Below are 7,694 nucleotides of genomic sequence, written 5' to 3'. Positions count from 1 at the left end.
TATTGTTTAATTTTGACAAATTTTCTAATGTAATGAATTTTTTTAACAAAAAAATTGGGTATTTAATTTATTGAGTAGAGGGGCCCATTTTGAGAAGTTGAACAGGGCCCCATAAATAATTTGCAATTGTAGCCCCGGCACTGGAGAAGAGGTACCTATTTTACATTGTATATATTATCTAATATTAAAAAGGAAAAATTGCCATAAATAATACAACCTTTGCTCGGTTTATTTTAAATAATACAACCTTTCATTTATACCTGAATATTACAACCTTTATACCCCTTCTATTTTTAACATGTTAGTTTACAGGTAACCGGTTTTTATCAAGTCAACTTGTATCTAATTAAAGGCTGACTGAAATTTCCCTCCTAAAAATGGTGACGTGGCAAGTACTTTCCAACTACCCCATTTACTCCCTTCTTCTTTCTTTCACCTCGCACCATTACTGAAGCTTAGGAAAAAAAAAAAGACGTTGCTCTGTACTCCGCCATTAATGATAAACACCTACCCCCAAAGAGAACGAATCTGAGGTTTCAGCGAAGGGGAAGAGCGGCTATTTGTTGGCTTCCAGACAATTTGAACAATGGTACGAATTTTTAACCCTAATTTAATTGAACAATTGTAGTTGAATTATGGTTAATTTGTTAATTTGCTGTTGTTTTTTGTGGATAAAAATGTTGTCTTTAGGGCTTATATGTGTATTGTTATGGTAAATTGATGATTACTTAGGGTAATTGTGATGATGTTTTGTATGTTGAGGCTAATTAATTACATTATAATGATTTAGGGTGAAAATGTTACCCTAAGGTTTTGGCATGGGGGAACATTCAAAACAATTCGAAATGGGGAACTTGTGTATATGGGTGGGGAAGGCAAGAGTTTTGATGTTGATCCAGATGAATTGTGTTACTTTGACTTGATTGAGATGGCTAAGAAATGTGGGCAATATAATGCTATTGATGGGTTGTTCTATCTAGTTCCTGGTATGTACTTAGTAGATGGGATAAGAAGGATTGGTGGTGATGCTGAAGTTATTGAGATGGGCCAGCTTCTTTTCCATAATAGGTCTTTGGAATTGTATGTTAAGCATACAAATAATTACCCTGAAGAGAGTGATGACTCTAGTGAGTCTTTGGAGGAGAAAAATGAGAGTGGGGAGACTGTTAGTCAGCAGCAAGTAGTTGAGAGTGAAGTCAGCAAGAATAAAGAGAGTCCTAAGCCATTGACAAGAAAAAAAATAACACCAAAAAGGGGACCACCCATACAACTTGTTATTGTACCTAGAAGAAGTCCAAGAAAACATGTGTGCTTTTCTGATTCCACTACAACCCCTAATAAAAAAAGTACTGGGAAAGGGAAAAAGATAGATTCCCAGTTATCCATAATAGATGCTACTCTCTCTTGTTGCCCTAAACCAGCCACTTCCTTTTATACTCAACCAACCACTTCTACAAAAGCTACAACCTCTGTCAATGATAACTCTGAGCCTTCTTCTGTTGGACACATCTTTGACCCAAACAACAACATCATTTTTCAACCAACTGTTAAGGATCTAGATCCATACACTGAGCTTCATTATGATTGGGAAGATGATAGGCCAGAGAGTCCTTTGAAATGAAATGATTTGGTAGGCTATTCTAGTGCTGACAGTGATGACCCAGACTATGATGATAAGGAGGATTTAGGTATAGCAGAGGGTGAGGATGATGATATTGATGAAGCAGATCTAGACTTAGAGTTTGAAGAAGATGGTGAGGAACAATTGGAGGTAACTGAGTACATTGTTGGTGAGTCAGAAGATGATGATGAGGAGGTGAGAACAGCTAGGGAAAGGGTAAACAGTTGCAACAACAAGATCCTAGAAGTTGTTGAGGAATTGCAGAAGGAAGCAAGTGAGGGAAGGCTTGGTGAGCAGCAGCACATAATTACCTCAGGAGATCAAGGTGTGGCTGGTGCTTCAGAAGCAAGGAATGACAGTGAGTATGAGGATAGCGAAGAAGAACCTCACACTCCTACTGGTAGTGAAAATGAAAATGAGGTTGAGCCTAAGAAGAAGAGGGGAGTGCTTGTGAATCTAAATGCTGATTTCAGTCAATTTACTTGGAAAGTTGGACAAAGATTTGCTAAGAGGGATGATTTTAAGCAGGCTGTTGCTAGATATGCTGTTATGTAGGGCAAAAATTTGAGCTTTACACATAGCAACAAGAGCAGACAACAGTTTGGAGTGAAGTGTGTTCAAGGCTGCCCATTTTACTTGTATTGTGCTTGGCATTCTAGGAGTGCAACATTTTTGGTGAAAAGGGTGATTGGAAACTATACCTGTCATAGAAATATGAAAAGCAATAGACAGTTGAAGTCTTCTTGGGTAGCTGCTCAGCTAGTTGGGGTATTTAAATCTAGGCCACACTGGCCAGCTAAGGAAATCATTGAGGCCATAAGGAGGGCTTACAAAGTCTTGGTGCAGAGGGCATTTGCATACAGAGTTAAGTACAATGCTCACAAACTACTTCATGGGTCTATGAAAGACCACTACATGAAAGTGGAGAGATATATACATGCAATCAAAGAAAAGAGTCCAGGAACAGTTGTTGAGCTGGTGGCTACTGCTGGTGAGGAAGGAAAGCCTCCAGTGTTCAAGAGACTGTTTACTTGCTATGAGGGGCTGATGGAAGGATGGAAGCAAGGCTGCAGAAGAGTAATATGTGTGGATGCTGCTTTTTTAAAGACATTTCTTGGTGGACAGATATTAAGTGCAGTAGGAAGAGATGCTAATGAGCAGATGTTTCCCATTGCATGGGCAGCAGCTGAAGGTGAAAATAATGACTCATGGGTGTGGTTCTTCACACACTTGCAAAGATGCCTAGATCTGAGAGATGGCTTGGGTGTTGCTATAATATCAGATGAGCACCAGGTACTTATCTTCCTTAGTGTTAGAATCCAACTCCTTTTGATGTATTAGATTCCATTTAAGTGCTTTCCTAGAGTTTAGGTTATGTTTTCTTAGCTTAAGGTCCCATTATTGTGTTACTGTCAGATCAGTGTTCACTAGGGATTCTCCTTATATGTCATTTAAAGCTCTTTAGAGGGCGAATGATTAATGAAATCTTAAAGCCTTCTACCAGGTGTTGCCTTGCTTTTATGCTTGTTTGTTGTTAGACCTTTATAGATATTGTGTCTTACTTGCATATTAGCTCCCCTCCAACCCAACTTGATGCGCTAAGGACTCGTGGTTCGGACCCGCTTGTGCCCGCTTTGAAGTATCGGCCGTCACAAGCCCCGACCACCTGCACTCCGTCGCCCAGATAGACGTGAGTGCTCCTGAGATTCTATTGCCCGCTTGTGTTGCTTTGTGCTCACAAGCCCCTCTTCCGCTCAAGGCTAGCGTTCTTGCCGCCAAAAGGCTAGAGCGCGCCGCACGTTTCGGGGTCCAAACTCCCGGACCGTGACACTTAGGCTTAACCTGTTAGTTATGTATACATGTTTATGCTGTTTTGTTTATAATTTACCTATAATTTATTTGTTATGTTTACATTTTTGGTTATCCCCATTGGTTAAATTATGTGTTATTGTGTTAGGCTGATTTGTTTGTGAAGGCCATATTACATGCTGTTGCAACTGTGTTGCCTAAGGCTGAGCACAGTCATTGTGCTAGGCACATCTTTGCTCTCTGGCATAAAAAGTTTAGGGGGGATGAAATGAAAATTCAGTTTTGGAAGATAGTTAAGTGTTACAATAAAATTGACTATGATGAGGCATTAGAGGAGCTAAATGTCCTTAACCCTGATGCTGCTACAACCTTTAAGTCTTATAACCCATCAGTTTTCTGTAGAGCCTTTTTAGAACCATCTATCCACACAGATGCAATAACAAACAATATGGCAGAGACGTTCAACGGCTATATAATTAATGCTAGGACCAAACACATCATTTACATGATGGAAGATATAAGGATTGCTTTGATGCAAAGGGTTGTGACCAAAAGAAATGAGATGTTGAAAAGTCAGTCAGTCTTGTGTCCTAGAATACAAGCTAGGTTAGAAAAGGAAAAAGCCAAAGCTGCAGAGTGTGATGTGATGCCTTCATCATCCATCCTATTCAATGTGAGATACAAACTTGACCAGGTTGCAGTTGACTTAGGAGCAAAAAGTTGCACCTGTAGAAAGTGGGATATGACAGGTATCCCTTGCTGTCATGCAATATCATGCATCTTTTTTCAAAACAAGGAAGCTAAAATGTTTGTTGATGACTGTTACAAAAAAGAGGTGTATCTCAATGCTTATGCAGGCTCCATACCCCTCATAGAAGGAGATAGGCATTGGCAAAAGGTCCAATGCAATCTTGACCCACCTCCTATAAAAATTGGTCCTGGCAGACCAAGAAAAAATAGGATCAAAGATCCTTTTGAGCTTCCCAAGAAACCTGGTACTCTGTCAAGAAGTGGCATGGAAATGACTTGCAGCTTGTGCAAGACAAAAGGACATAACAAGAGAAGGTGCCCTGACAAAGGCACCATCACTCTCCCAGAGCCTACACCAAAAGGGGGAAGAGGAAGACCAAGGAAAGAGGCACCTCCAGAACCTTCAACATCCTTCTTTGCAGCTAGATCTGCACCACAGCCAGCAACAACTGCATCACAGCATGAACATCATGCCAACACAGCTCACCCAACACAACTAGGAAGAGGGGGAAGGGTTATTTTGGGTGGCAGAGGAGCTAGAGGTGGGAGCAGTCAAAGAGGGAAAGTAGCTGTAAGAGGCAGGGGAAGGGGAAGGAGTCAGATGGCAGTTGGGATAGGGGTACTTTTTGGTGCAGATAGCTCAGTTGTAAACCAAGTGAGTTTATTTTTTCAAAGAATTTGGTTTTGTAATTGCAATTTTGTAAGTGTACAGAATTTTGTTACTGGTTTTGTTTACAGGTTCCCCAAGCTAGAGGTAGGGGAAGGCCCAGGAAGCATCAGCCAACACTGGGTACAGAGTCAAGCCAAGCATCCACAGGGCATCAACCTACACAGTAGCAGCTTCATGGCAAACAATCTTAGGAAGCTATTGTTGTTCTGTTTTTGTTTTTTGGTCATCAATGTGAACAATTACTAATGAATGTCACTGTTTCATTTGGCAGACATTTGTATTCAGTCTTAGTTTAAGGCCCTTGAATATCAGTTTTTGGTCAAGCAATCAAACTACTTGATTTTGTTATTCTGTTTGGCAATGTACTATGTCTAACTTTTTGGTTTGGTATGGAATTGCAATCACTTATTTTGCACACAACACTCTAAAACAAACAAATTTATTTCATTCCAACCACAAACTGTTTTACAACACTTGAGTGTTACAACATCACTCAATTAAGCTTACACATAACAAAAGCAAACATCACCCATGACAATAACAACAACAAATATAAATGTTTCTCATTTTTCCTACACTTCTTCAGCTGATGTTGTAGCTCTTCATTTTCTGTCTTGAGCCAATCAACAACCTCCCTGAGTTTATCCTTCTTCAGCTCCAACTTTTTTTATCCTGTCCACCTTCATTTTCTGCTCAAACTCCAATTCACAAATCTCAGTATCCTTCTCCATAATCTTCATTTCAAGATCTTCCATGTGACTAGTGGTAGTTCTCCACTTGAAAGTCTCACATTGTGTATCCTACATTACAAAAATCAAAACAAATCCCCAAAATAAAGTAATTGCTTGAATTGCTTTACAATTTCAAAAAAAAAAAAAACAAATTAAAAATTAAACTCACCGGCCAAAGTGGACATCCGTAAAACTTCATCCCCTTATTACTACCATTTTTCACAGTCCTCACAACAGCATCCTTCCCACAAGAACATCGAATTTTAGGGTTAGCCTCCCTTCTTGAAGTAATTGATCTTCCAGACCCACCAGAATGGGATGGTTGTCCCCTCCCAAACATACTACCCAATTATAATTTGCTAAATTTCAAGGCAAATTTTTAAAAATAGTAGAAGTGAATTTGGGGAAAAATTGAATTTGGGGAAGAAGACGCAAGAACAGAGGGGGAAGGGTTTGGGGTTATTTATAAAGAGAAATAGAAAAGATTTCTTTTTTAATCCATTGTACAACGGTCATTTACACGTCAGAAAAATAACAGCCATGTCATCAGTTCACCTTTTGTAACAGGTAACCTCGATTCTATGCATGTTAAAAATAGAAGGGGTATAAAGGTTGTAATATTCAGGTATAAACGAAAGGTTGTATTATTTAAAATAAACCGAGCAAAGGTTGTATTATTTATGGCAATTTTTCCTATTAAAAATAATTAATTATGATATTTTTTTTTTGGGTTTTAGTCAACTTAAACTAAAATTAAGTTTTTAGTTGTAATTTTGGGCTAGCCCAAAACAATACGAAAAAGGATCGCTAATTTTGGCTCACCATAGAGGACTAGGGATGGCAACGGGTCGGATCTGGACTGAGTTCAGATGGACCCGGATCCAGATCCGTTTTTGTATGTAGGATCCAGATCCGACCCGGATCCGTCGGGTCTAGAAAATGAAGACCCGGATCCGGATCCGTCGGGTCCAACGGATCCGGGTCCAAAACGGGTCCAATATATTTTGCCTAATTTTTTGCAAAAAATGTAATTTTCCGGTCAAAAAATTTATTTCAAACTTACGTTGTTGGTTATTAAGTTCAACCCCAAATTAACCAACTTATACACTCATATTTTGAATTAAAATTAAAAACAACAAAAAAATACGATGTTACATATGAGCTACTGAAAAAACAACGATGATGTATATAATATGAGCATCTAAAATTCATCTCTTGAAAGGGTTAATCTTTATCATTAATAACATTATCAACATTTTTAATAAAGAAACAAACAATTTTAATTTTTTTTAATAGGAAAAATAAAAAAAACGGCTCCATGGATCTGGACCAGATCCGTTTTTGTCAGCATGACCCAGATCCGACCCGGATCCGTTGGATCCAAAATTTGAAGACCCAGATCCGTAAAAAACGAATCTGGATCCACGGATCCGGGTCGGGTCCAGATCCATTGCCATCCCTATAGAGGACCTTACCAAAGCTTGACTCATGAGCCATGTATAACCCCTTAATTTTCAACTTGTGTGTTTCACCTAATTAGGCCTAATCAACTCAAACTATCCATGATTAACCCTGAAACTTACTTCGTAATTTTTAAGGTAAATAGAACATACCTTAAATGTGTAATACTTCGTATTAGTTTACTACTCTGTACTATGTTATATTGTTATTGGTATACACCTTACTTTGCAACCTATACTAAGGATACAAAAAAAAGAACAAAAGATAGGAATAACCGAAAAAGGAGATATAGTCCAAGGATAGGAGCAAAAAGAAAAAGGAAAAATTTTGTATCACTATCTAGTATCAATCAAACCTATCAAAATTTCATTCATTTTAAAGAAGGAATTGGCTACAACTAACTCATTCATTGATTGACAAATTACTCATCAAAAGCTGGACAAATAATGGAGGAGTACACATGGAAAGGCTGGACCAATTGCCTAATGGGTCCCAGATAATATAATGCAGACCCAGTAGCCCAAACAATTGCCTATCTATCAAAATCTAGGCTCAATATTTAGCTTTAAAGCTACTATAGAATCCAATTTTGAAACTCAGCCCAAATTTTGCTTCTGTTTTTAAATACTTAGTATTAAATTCTGTTATTTGC

The sequence above is a fragment of the Chenopodium quinoa genome, unplaced genomic scaffold (assembly GCF_001683475.1).
Source record: "Chenopodium quinoa cultivar QQ74 unplaced genomic scaffold, ASM168347v1, whole genome shotgun sequence".
Lineage (NCBI taxonomy): Eukaryota > Viridiplantae > Streptophyta > Magnoliopsida > Caryophyllales > Amaranthaceae > Chenopodium > Chenopodium quinoa.
This window is presented reverse-complemented; position numbering follows the sequence as displayed.